The sequence below is a fragment of the Sander lucioperca genome, chromosome 12 (assembly GCF_008315115.2).
Source record: "Sander lucioperca isolate FBNREF2018 chromosome 12, SLUC_FBN_1.2, whole genome shotgun sequence".
In the NCBI taxonomy this organism is placed as follows: domain Eukaryota; kingdom Metazoa; phylum Chordata; class Actinopteri; order Perciformes; family Percidae; genus Sander; species Sander lucioperca.
The window spans coordinates 26,842,002-26,854,223 of NC_050184.1; the positions used below are offsets into that span (position 1 = coordinate 26,842,002).

Consider the following 12,222-nt stretch of genomic DNA (forward strand, 5'->3'; position numbering starts at 1 on the left):
CAGAATTATTCTAAATTGATCTGCTGTTTCGATAAATTCCATAAATGGATTTCTTCTTTTTTTGGGTCTCTAATCAAAGTAGCTGAGCAGTTTTGGTCAGGAAAAATGTCAAATGGTGTAATCCTTTTTTAGCAGTGCAATCCTCTCAGCATTATGACGTACTGTAGCATGTCTGATGGATCAGTGACTGGCAGCATAGAGTTCACTCTATGTATCCTAAAACTCAGGGGTCAGGTTAGTTGAATAACATGCAGGTATTGCTAGCTCTATCTGAAACGATGACACACCTTGCTAACCTTTTATGCCGGCGTTTAATGGAAAAACTTCTACTTGTTGATTTCTTATGCTTACATTAAGGGGCTGTTATCCATCATTGTGTTGAACTAATATGTTCAGTTAGCTTTATTTTTAAGGAATAGTTTGAGATTTTGTGAAAAAACGCTTATTCGCTTTGTTGGTGAGCATAAGATGAGGCTTCACAGCCTTAAATGTCAGCGATTCTCTGACAAAGTTCATTTTATGGCTTTAAAAGGCATTTTATTACAGGCAGGATACTAATGTCCAGGCTTTGTGGAATGTGACACTGTATGTCATGCTTTTATTAGTTCAAGGTTGGATTACTGTAATGCTCTTTATGTTGGTTTGAATCAAACCTCCATCTCACATCTTCAACTAGTGCAAAATGCTGCTGCTGTGCGTTTTAGAATCGATTTGAAGATTTTATTGTTTGTTTTCAAGGCCTTAAATGGCCTGGCCCCGGAGTATTTGTCCGAGATTTTAACCCTGTCTGAGCACAACTGGTCCTTGCAATCTTCAAATAAACTGGTTTTAGAAGTCCCAAGGTCAAGGTATAAACAGTGGGGTGATCAGGGTTTTGCGGTTGCTGCCCCGAGACTCTGGAACAAGTTACCCCCTGATATTCGGACGATTACAGATGTAGCTCTTTTTAGGTCCAAACTCAAAACTTATTTGTTTAGAATGGCTTTTAATACTTAGTAGTGGTGTGACAATTTCCCTCTCCTGTTTCTATGTAACCTTTTCTGATTTTACTGTTTTCTATGTTTCATTCTTTTTATTGTATGATATGGTGTATGATATGTGTTTTACTTTTGGTTTCTGATGTGAAGCACTTTGGATACCTGCTGGTTACTGTAAAGTGCTTTATAAATAAATGTTGATTGATTGATTGATTGATTGATTGATTGATGTCCAACGAATTCTCTGCTGTTTAGATTTGAAAGAGGTCCTGCTGTGCTGGCTGATGACCAACAGATGGTGACACAGACTGTGTAAGCTAATTCCCAGGCTAATCACTGTTAATTATTTGCATCTTGTTGTTAATGTGAATTACCAGTACTCAGTACTGTGTTTAGTCGTAGTTAGTGCAGGCATGCATACTTATATTATATGTCAGTTCCTTCGCTTCTCGTCAAACTTCTTTTCAGGGTTTTATTCTGTCTTGTTTGACATCTGCTTCCTATGAGTTTCTGCCTTGAGGTTTTTACTGTTCTGCCCTCATGACAGCACACTGGAATTTTAATTTGAACACTCATCTTGGAGGATTGTTGGGATTCATAGCTAGGCTATCATACCCAAGTTGGCACGGTTAAGATACATCTTTTCATCTCTGTATTGTTTCATGAAAAGCCACAAAAACCTCACCAAAGGGAAATAATATATAAAAAGAACACTGGTTTACTAGTTGTAGACCCTGCCTTTTTGTCATTTGATGAACCACATTACAAACTCAAAACACTGTCAGTGAATTATTAGATACTATAAAAAAAAAAACATGTTGCTGGTGCCAATAGACCAAAAACAGATGAACCAGATTTATATTTTCTATATCGACATCTAAATCATTTTTGAACTTCTCATCTTCTTACTTGTAAATGGGGCTGGCAGTGATACAGGACAAACTCAGTGATCTGGACGTAAGCACAAAAGAAGCATCGCCACACACCCATTATGCAATCAGCAAGACTGTTATCTAAATTGAAACCGATGCAAGTGGAATCATTTGTTAAAAACACTCAACACTGAGTTACATCTCAAAATGAGTTTTTAATGCATAGCAAGTGGACATCACTTTTAAAACATGGGAGGTAAATGTCAAAGCAATAAAACAAAAAGACAATGAAGGATTGATTTGTCACATAATTTGTATTGATTTTATAGGTAATAAAATCTACAAGCCTCCATGGATTGGAAATGGACTGCAGGTGCATAGCTCTGCAAATCTGCCCGATTTGGAAAAAAATGTCCCTCTGTTTATCATTCCTAACGGCCTCAACATCCTACAAAACAATAGAAATATTTATTTGTAATCAGTTAGTATGTGGTGCAGTTTGTGATGTTAAAGGAACAGATTGACATTTAGAAAAAAATATGCTTATTGTCTCTCTCTCGTTGTGAGTCAGATAACATTAATACCACTTTCATGTCTGTCCATTTAGTGAAGCTAGAGACAGGCAATGTTATAAAAGGCTGTTTTTAAACTTGCAATTCTTTTTTACTTTATTTTAGTTTTGACCTTTCAATGTCATTTAAAGGAACACGCCGACTTATTGGGCCTTCAGCTTATTCACGGTATCCCCCAGAGTTAGATAAGTCCATACATACCCTTCTCATCTCCATGCGTGTTGTAACTCTGTCCGACGGCTCCACCGGTAGCTTAGCCTAGCATGGATCCTGAAGGTAATCGGCTCCAACTAGCCTACTGCTCCGAATAAGTGACAAAATAACGCCAACATGTTCCTATTTACATGTTGTGATTTATATAGTCACAGCGTGTACAAATAACAAGGTCACATGAGACACAGCCATCTTCTAACCGTATATAAACTGGGAACTATATTCTCAGAAAGGCAAAGCATTTCTACTCTCTGCTCGGGGCTTCTCAGGTGCTGCAAGCATATCACTCCGCCCAAGTAGCAGAAGTAGCACTGCTTCGCCTTTCTGAGAATATAGTTTGTGGGGGGTTATGGTGAATAAGCTAAAGTCCCAATAAGTCGCCGTGTTCCTTTAAGTTTTATTTATTTCCCATGTGTTTGCTATTTTGACTTTAGTTTCAGTTTTCCAGAGATGTTTAGTTTTAGTTGTTATATATTTAATTTTACAGTAGTTTTAGTTTGTTTTAGTTAGGGCCTGGTTTAATGTCTCAAAAGTAGCCTATATAGCTACATATACATGCAAAACATTTGGTTGGAGAATGGCCTTAATGTTTAATTTTTAATCTTCATACTTTAGTAACCGATGGGAAGCAATTGCGGCACAGAGGCATCTCCTGGAATGCCAATTCCATTTCATTTCATTTCAGTGGTTCAATATCACGAGAGTTGACTGAAATTCATGCTGCATGTCTCCTTTGTTCAGTAGTAAAATATATTACTATCTATTCTTTTTATTTTTTTGTTTTAGATTTGGTTTACTATAATAATAATAATAATAATAATAATAATAATAATAATACCCTGTGGCCAGGATACAGTTAGCTTAGCATATAAGAAGGGGGAAACAGCTAGCTTGGCTGTTTCCAAAGTATAAAAAAAACCTACAACACTCAAACAGGTTATTGTTTGTTTAATCTGTGCAAAAAATGTGTAAAAAGTGTAGAATTGTGGATTTACAGGGGGCGTAGTGACTACGTGCTGTACTAAGCTAAGCTAATGCTCCTGGCTGTAGCATCATATTTCATGTGTAGAAAGAATATGCTATTGCTACTTCAGCAGCCAACTGCTCAAGTATCAAAGAACCAAATGAAAATAAACAACTTGGCAACACTAGCTGACTAACTGGAAGAGTCCTCTGCTAAAAGATTCTTAGCCAACTAACGTTAGTGTAGCCGAGTTGTTGTTTAAATAAAATAAAATAATATTATATATATATATATATATATATATATATATATATATATATATATATATATATATTATTATATTTAATGGAAAGACACGACAGTGGTATCAATCTTTTCATCTAATCTTCTGTGAGAAAATTAAGCGCATTGAATTTTGAACTATTGCTTTGAAAAAACTGAATTGTATTTTGAGAAAAAGTATAGTCACCCCACAACTAATAATACTGACTAATAATACTGACATCCATTCGATTAAGTGGATGTACTGACCTGAAATCAAAACATGCGATAGTTCAGACGTTCCAAGTTGTTTGTAATTTAGCACTGTATTAATCATTATATGGATTGGACATGTTGAAAACAAAAACTAAAGTGTTTTTGTATGTCTTGATTTTAGATTAGACACATAGCATTTAGATTTTCTGCACATTTAATTCATTAGCCACAAGACACATAATTTTTTTTATCTCATGGAGAATGGCCAAAGAGCCTCTTCAGCATCAAAGCAGATGGGGCATCTGGAGAGAGAGAGCGCCTTGATTGTGAGCCTGAGGAGAGAGTTCCTCTTCCTCAAAAGAGTGTCCATAGCGTGCATGCCGGTGCATAATGCACTGAATTGTAACAGCCTGTAACAAGTTTATGTCAAATCTATGTATTGTTCTACTTGTGACTGCTTAGTCTGGCTACTTCTAAAATCAACAGTGTAAGAGGTTTGGAAAGGTTTTCCAGCACCAGACAAACAGATGGTTTCAGAGAACATGATGTGCACAGACAGGAGGTAAAAAAAAAAACACCCCTTAACTGACTGGTGCTTTTTCCCCAAATGTCAACTGTTATTGCAGAGCTGATACAAATAAGATCCTCAGACATTTAAAAATCAACGTTTTGATAACGGGACATCTGACTCAAAAGTAGGCAGCCCTGTAATTAGGTTACATCAATTGGCCAAGACATTCATACTGTCAGACTTAATAATGTGAATAATATTCAAATGTACAGCTCATTGGCTGACTGTTGGCCTATATACAGAGTTTTAGCAAATTGGATAAGACAGGTTAGAGCCATTTTGGTTTGGGATAAACACACAGACCGCAAACAATTTTCCTGTTTGCATGCTTGCATGCATGTGGATGACTGTAAGGGGGTCAGAATGGTTTAGCTGCATGCCATTTAACCGCAACGTCCCCATTTTAATTCTAGCCAGGGTTCTTTGTGGGATGCCTTACCCCTCTCTCTCCCCTCATTTCCTGTCTGTCTCAACTACCAACTATCATTTTCAAAAGATGGTAGCGACTGTTATAGCGAAGAAAGACAGTGTTAATATTAGACAACATTTTGCATATTATATGAATGGAGGGGTTTCTTAATTACGTGGAAAAAGCTGAAGAGGAACTGAAAGGAACTACTTGGCCAATAGCATTCACCTTGGCCCAGAGATGGGGACTCAAGTCTGAGACTTGGACTCGACCCAAAAGACTTCAGACTTGATTCGGACTCAAGCTTCGAGACTCGTCAACAACCTGTTTTCATGCAATTATTGCTTTTTAAATCTAAATTTATTCATGTATTTTTATTTTCTTTTATTGGCGCATATACGTTGGGGAAACGTATGACGAGCTGCATGTCTCCTGCCCTTTGCCATAATGTGCAACGTAACGCATGCGTTATGCCTTATGTGCGCGCACTCACATATAAAAAAATGCATTGACGATGGCGACACCAAGAGTTGTGCCTTTTGTCAATAGTTTTGCTTTCAATAACTTCGTAAACAGTGGCAGTAAGCGAACAGCTACATGCAAGGTGTGTGGCACCAAGATAAATGATGCCGGTGACAGGTGTTCAACAATGTCGAACTTCATCAGGCATCTCAAAACGCACCCAAATAGGTCAGTCACATGCTAATGTCAAAGAGATGTTACATTTAGCATATATCGTCACAGGTAACAAGCTAACCATCGCAAAGTGTTGTGCTAATGCTGGGAACAGGCAAATTGTATCTTTATAGTTAGTAGTTGCTGAGGCTCAGACATCCGTGGTGCACAGGAGGTGGGACGCACAGATCCATCTCCCCAGGAACAACGCTGTGTCGGTGTTGTGCGTAATTTGGACTGACACTGAGATGCATGTTGTTCTGTAACTGGTGTGGCGCTGCCACTATTCTCTTGATTTCCACTTCAACATTAGACATTTTTTTGAGTGAAAGAGACGTTACATTTAGCATATATCGTCACAGGTAACAAGCTAACCATCGCAAAGTGTTGTGCTAATGCTGGGAACAGGCAAATAGTATCTTTATAGTTGCATCCATATGATGTGACAGACTTAGGTTAATATTTCACCAGGTGCGAGGGCTAGAGGGATGTGTTAAGTAGACCCCATAAAGTTATCCTACAACTGATTTTAATACTGTACTGTACGGATGGTAGCTACAAGACATGCTTTGAATTCATAAGATTTAACAATACAGTGTTAGGGACAGATCAGATGGCCAGAGACTTGAGACTTAACTTGGACTCGAGCTCAAAGACTTTAGACTCGACTTGGACTTCCAAAAAATTACTTGTGAACATCTCTGCCTTGGCCTTAAAGGAACATTCACAGTGCCAACCAATAACTCTTTGCCTCCGTCATTTCAATGAGGGGAGGCGACAGAGGAAGGCGGTTTCGATCACGGCGGTAGGGGTTTGAAGCAGTTGCTGCCCACGTAAACGTGCACAGATTTTGCTCTGAGAGTTCACCGTGCTGAACTTCTGCCAATTTAAAAATGCTTTGCTTTTTTGAGCAACGCTCTTTGCAGGTAGATGGTTGTCAGGGCGGTTTCAGCAAGGCAGTGTGAGAGCAGCTTAAGTAAACTGCGAAGAAGCCATAGCTTATTGAGTTCTACCTCACTAAGATCTAATCGACTCCTCTGGTCACACTCGATTGGCCCAAATCATGCAATGTGCTGTATTGAGAGAATGAGTGAATGGTCTGGTCAGCAGCCTGGAATAATCATTCAAAAAAGTCTTGAAGACTTTAAACCCTGGAAGCCAAGTGGCAATCCAACTGGAAAGAGCCTTAGAGGACTGCAAAGAAGTTTTATCTGGTAATTTATACAGAGTGACCCAGGCTTTTCTGCCATGAATGAACTACCTCCAAACCAAAAAAAAGCTTCACACCACTCATTTAATATTAATACATCATGCTTGGACTAAGCCCTTTCTGTTGTCCAGACTCAAAGACAGAAACTGTGTTTTTTGTATTTTGGGGCAATGTGGGGGACCCTTTTTTGGAAATGCAATTCGAGCACTGGAGAGGATGTGCACGACTGCCAGTTTTATTATGTATATTATTGTTGGAGCTCTTTCCTGACTTAGGTTTTAGGAATTGGCATGTTTGATTTGAATTTCAGGAGCTGGCAAGTCTGCATTCCCTTTCATTTAATCAAGCCATCTTACTAAGTTCAAATGACCCAGTTTTCTAAGAATTAAATTTACATCAGAGATTAGATCAATGTGTGCAGACTTGTTTTATTTCATATTTGGAGTCATATCAAAGCAAAATAACAAAACATGCCTGCTGGGATTAATAAAGTACTCTATCCATCCATCCATCCATCCATCCGACCTGCTCATGGCAGACACAGTTATCAACAAGCTGAACATTGAGGAGCATTCAGCAGCTTAAGAACCAGATGTTTCCCTCAGGAGTATACAGACCAAAAACAGAGCTAAAGAGAGTTAATGTTGGAATTACATTCAGCTGGTGGCCAGAAACACAACTCTAAATAAATGATGATGTTGCTCTGCATCTGCTGGATGTGTAAACAAGCAACTGTTTGCTAACAAGTTCACCATATCAACTTAAAAGGTGATGACATGTCAATGTTGTGTTCATAACTTTTGTCCGCTGACCCCAAGTGAACAAACAATTTAATTTGAATTTTAAGACGCCATAGACGGATAAAAACACAATTTTATCAAATGAGGATTCCTGCTTTTTCATTAGCTGTTGTCACGCCGTCAAAAATCCCCTTTACCAGGGGCGGATCTACCGGGGTGGCATAGGGTGGCCACCCTAAAAGAAAGCCTTGCCACCCCTGCTGCCACCCCATTTGGCAGCAATGAATTAAAAGTTATGGCCAATTTGACAATTTATGAGCGAGAATCTCCAATGTCAGCGTCATCTCGTGCTGCATTCACTGCAGTCGGAACTGCAGTGAATGCAGCACGAGATGATGCCAGAGCGGCAAGAGCCTGATTTATTTGGAAAACTGAGTGGCGCGAAGCGAGGGAGCCAGGAGTCGTGAGGAAAGGAGACACAGGAGGAAAGAGGTCAAAACAGATTAACTATCTATCAAGAAATGAAATTATAATGAAAGCACAGTGCTAGCATAGTTGCGATGCTGATTTTGAGATGATAAAAATCAGGTTGAAGAACGTTATTTTGCTAACTATACATATAATGTTAGTTAGGTCTGACGTTTGTTCTGTGTAAAGTAGGCTACAAAAGCTAATATTGATTCAACGTCTGTCAAGGAAAACATTGTAAAATTACTTTTAATCTTACAGAAATGAAGAGGAAAGGTAGCATATGTAGTTTTTTCTCACCAAAGAGAAAGGCGAGAGAAATAGAAAATGAACTGAGCAAGGTAGACGGAGAAGATGAGGTGGAAGGAGAGAGAAAAGAGGTGGAAGGAGAGCGAGAGAAGAGGTGGAAGGAGAGAGAGAAGATGAAGATGAGGTGGAGAGAAAAGGGCAACAGAAACGTGACAGAGATAGACTACAAGGCCGAGGCGACCAGGGACAGGACGAGGTGGGAGAACACCACAGCAGTGAAGATATGGAGGGAGAGCATCACCAAGATGAGGAGGGAGAAAGCGAGAGACAAGATACCGTGCAGGGCTCAGACAGTGAAAGGGAAAGGAGAGTGCCTTGGCCATCACCAACGATCTCCAGTCGAGCTGGTCCACATGGTATGGAAACTGTTGCTGCATATATACTAAGTTACATATGAATAAGAACAACAAATGACAAAGATGGACATTTTTATAAAATTTAAGAGACATTGCTTAGACATCAAATAAATATAAAAATTCATGTTTGCTTAAATATGAATAATTAGGGAAAGTTGTCAGTGTGAAAGTGTGATGAGATGGGGAGATGAGTTTTTATATTTTGTGTAGAATGTATTTTAGATCTATTGCTCAGATTAAATTAAAAAAATAAACAAATGAACGTAAAAATACTCTCCCAGGCTAAAATGTTAGTGTGTGTGTTAACACAGTCTGATGGTTATAACTATTCAATGACAGTTCCTAATCTTGTACAAATGCTACCTGCAACGCTGCCTCTCTGACACAGTCCAAAACTGTTTGCTTCCCCTCTCGCCACTCATCACCTGTGTCTTACCTTAATGCCTTTCCTGTGATAATGCCCCTTACTTCTATCATACTTCTATCTCCTATTAAGTGAGATCACATCGTATGGTCACTTATTCCTAATATGAACTGTTTCACATGAAAGCTCAAATGCAAGATATTGATTGCATGAGATTAAGTTTGTCTGTCTGAGTTTGTAAATGGCAGCCTGTGCCCTTTTGTAGTGTGTACATACTATTTCTCATCAAACTGTGATAAAATTCAGTATATATACGTCTGTCAAATGTTGCCACCCCTCAAAAATTCCTGCCCCCCTCTCGCCACCCCATAAATATTTTTCTAGATCCGCCCCTGCCCTTTACTCATCAACACTCAACACATATTACCAGGTTGTTGACACACTGTCAAGGTTTGTATGTCAAGATGAGGTGGGAGTGACCATCTTCTGCTGAGCAATATATGCATACTGAGCTAAGAAGCTTCTAATGCCGCTTTTGTCGTGGTGCCACCTGTGGCGCAAGAAAGATATGAGCCCTCAAAAGAAACATTGGCTGGTGACACTTCAAGAGGTTTTCTACCCTGCTCTAGCCGCTGTGGGTATCCCCTGTAAGTACATCAATGACAGAGTTAGAGCTGTTGGCTGATATCATACCAAAATGCATTACTGTTTTATGATGCTTTTAATTTAATTTAGTGTTTAGTGTTAGTGTTTAATTTAGTAATTTTTATTTAGTAAATGCCTTTATTTACAAAAATCTTTTCCTCAGCCAATATCATCACCTTTATGATCATCTGGAAGAGGAAATGCAAGCTCTCCAGGTCCAGCACCTTCTACCTGATGGCCATTTCTGTGGCGGACAACCTCGTTTTGATCTTCATTGTGGTTCTTGAGCTTTCTTTTAAGTACCACCAGCAGGAGCCTTTTTGGAGTTACGAGCCATGGTGCAGCCTGAGGGACATTTTTAACTACGGAGCATACAACGCCTCAACGTGGTTGGTGGTTGTGTTTACAGTGGAACGTTTTGTTGCTATCCACACGTGGAAAATTAAAACTAAAATCTGCACTTTGAGATGTGCAGCATGGACTACGATGGCTGTTTTCTTTTTCAGTCATCTTTTTGCCATTCCTTACTACTGGTCTAATGCCTCAGTCTATGCGAACAACCAGACCAGATGTATTTACAAACCGGAGGCCCCAACTCAGTTCATTCACGCCCTGGTTTGGCTTCAAACCCTGCAAGCCTACATATTACCCTTCATCATCATCCTCACACTTAACGGGTTGACCCTGCGTCTAATCTCTCTCAGCAATCAGGTTCATATCACAGCTGATTTAACTTCCAGGGTCAACAAAGTCATGCCCCTGCTGCGCTCCAGGATGAGAAAATCTGTAGTGCTTCTGGTGACTGTGTCCATGAGTTTTGTGCTGTTGTCTGTCACCCGTGCTATAACTCAGATCATCCTGCGCACAACTCACATGTACAGTTTGGATCGTAATGATTATAACCTCCAGATAAATATAGCAGCAGACACTGGCACCATGCTGAGCCTGAGCAATGCGGCTGCTAACATGTACCTGTATGTATGCACCCAGTCCAAGTTTCGCCAGGAGTTCTTTGCCTGTGCCAGACAGGTGTCCTTCTAATGCAAAACAAAACTCTAGCCAGAAGAAAAAGCCTTAGTGTCTTTAATAAACACTATTACCGACATGTTGTCCTTGAGGAAGTTTGTACAGGTGCACTTTCCCGGTGTCAAGGAACAGAGGAAATTATCTCACGGCAGTCATAACCGGTTAATGACTTTGTTGCTCTCAGCAGACAATGCCTTTGACTTAACGACTCCATAAAACACAATTTAATTTTCTTTATTACTGTATTTTACTCATTTTGTCCCTGCATTAAAGAAGGGAGATGCTTTTCCTCCATGTTAACAATCCTTACACACTTCTCCACTGTTTGACATGGCAGTTTAAATTTCAGAATTAATTTCCTGCAATTGGATTCTAGACCCAGAGTAAACAAACAAGAAGGCCTGACTTGACAGCCATTGTGGCAAGGCAGCTTGTAATAATCTAGTACAAATGTATCATGACGAATCTGTACTATGCCTCAATATATTTAGCTTTGTGTTTATTTACTGTAGATACAAACATTACATATATTTTTTGTTGTCACTAACGTATGTAACATACGTAATTTGATTTAGGAATATATATATATATGATATACCGCATATCTTTTTCTTATTCTTTTTTTGACTATTTACCTCAGGACTGCAATAAAGGACTCACTATCATATATAGTCAATACTCCAAATCAACACTGGTCAATAAAACAACATTTTTACAAAACTTTATTTTCCATTTCTAATTTTTTTTCACGAAAACATACCATTTCTCCAAAGACAGCACTAACCAAGGCCCATTGTCTAAAAATCCTCAAACAACAATTTGTGCCAATCAATAGTTATATAATAATACCCTGAATTACTCAGAGAAATTTGTAAAATACAAAAATATTACCTAAGCTAGAATAGGTACAATACTGTATTGTGCTACTTTCCCCTGCAGTACTGTAAATTAGTCCTAAGACATCTGAGAAAATTGTGCTGAAAGCATTTTATATCTAGGAAGTAAGTGTTTGTTTACTCTCAATATCATTGAAATAAGTACATTTAGACATTAAAACAATAAAATGTAACACGAATATATTGTATTTCCCCCCAAAAATCATTGTGGGTATGTTTTAAGAAACTACAAAGCAAGAATGCCGGTATGGTTCCCAGAATGCACTCCAGCTATTATTATTAATTCCTTATTCAAGTTTTGATTATTTAAAATAGGGGTGCTTGTGCTAGCATGTAACAAGTACATGGTTGTCTTCTGTGGCAATACGCCTTTTTCACTGGGGACATTTTGATTTGTCATAGTAGGAAAAGCACACATGTTAACATTAACAAGTGTCCCTGTAAGTCATGACCGTGTGACAGTGAGCCAGTATGAGCA

At 38.8% G+C, this 12,222-nt stretch overlaps 1 long non-coding RNA gene across 1 annotated transcript; it reads left to right on the forward strand.

The window, feature by feature from the left end:
- Window positions 1-563: 563 nt before the first annotated feature.
- Window positions 564-10,032, forward strand: LOC116062136. Its single transcript, XR_004107888.2, has 3 exons — window positions 564-693; window positions 941-950; window positions 10,020-10,032. It is a non-coding gene; the product is annotated as an uncharacterized LOC116062136 (long non-coding RNA).
- The last annotated feature ends 2,190 nt before the right edge of the window (window positions 10,033-12,222 follow it).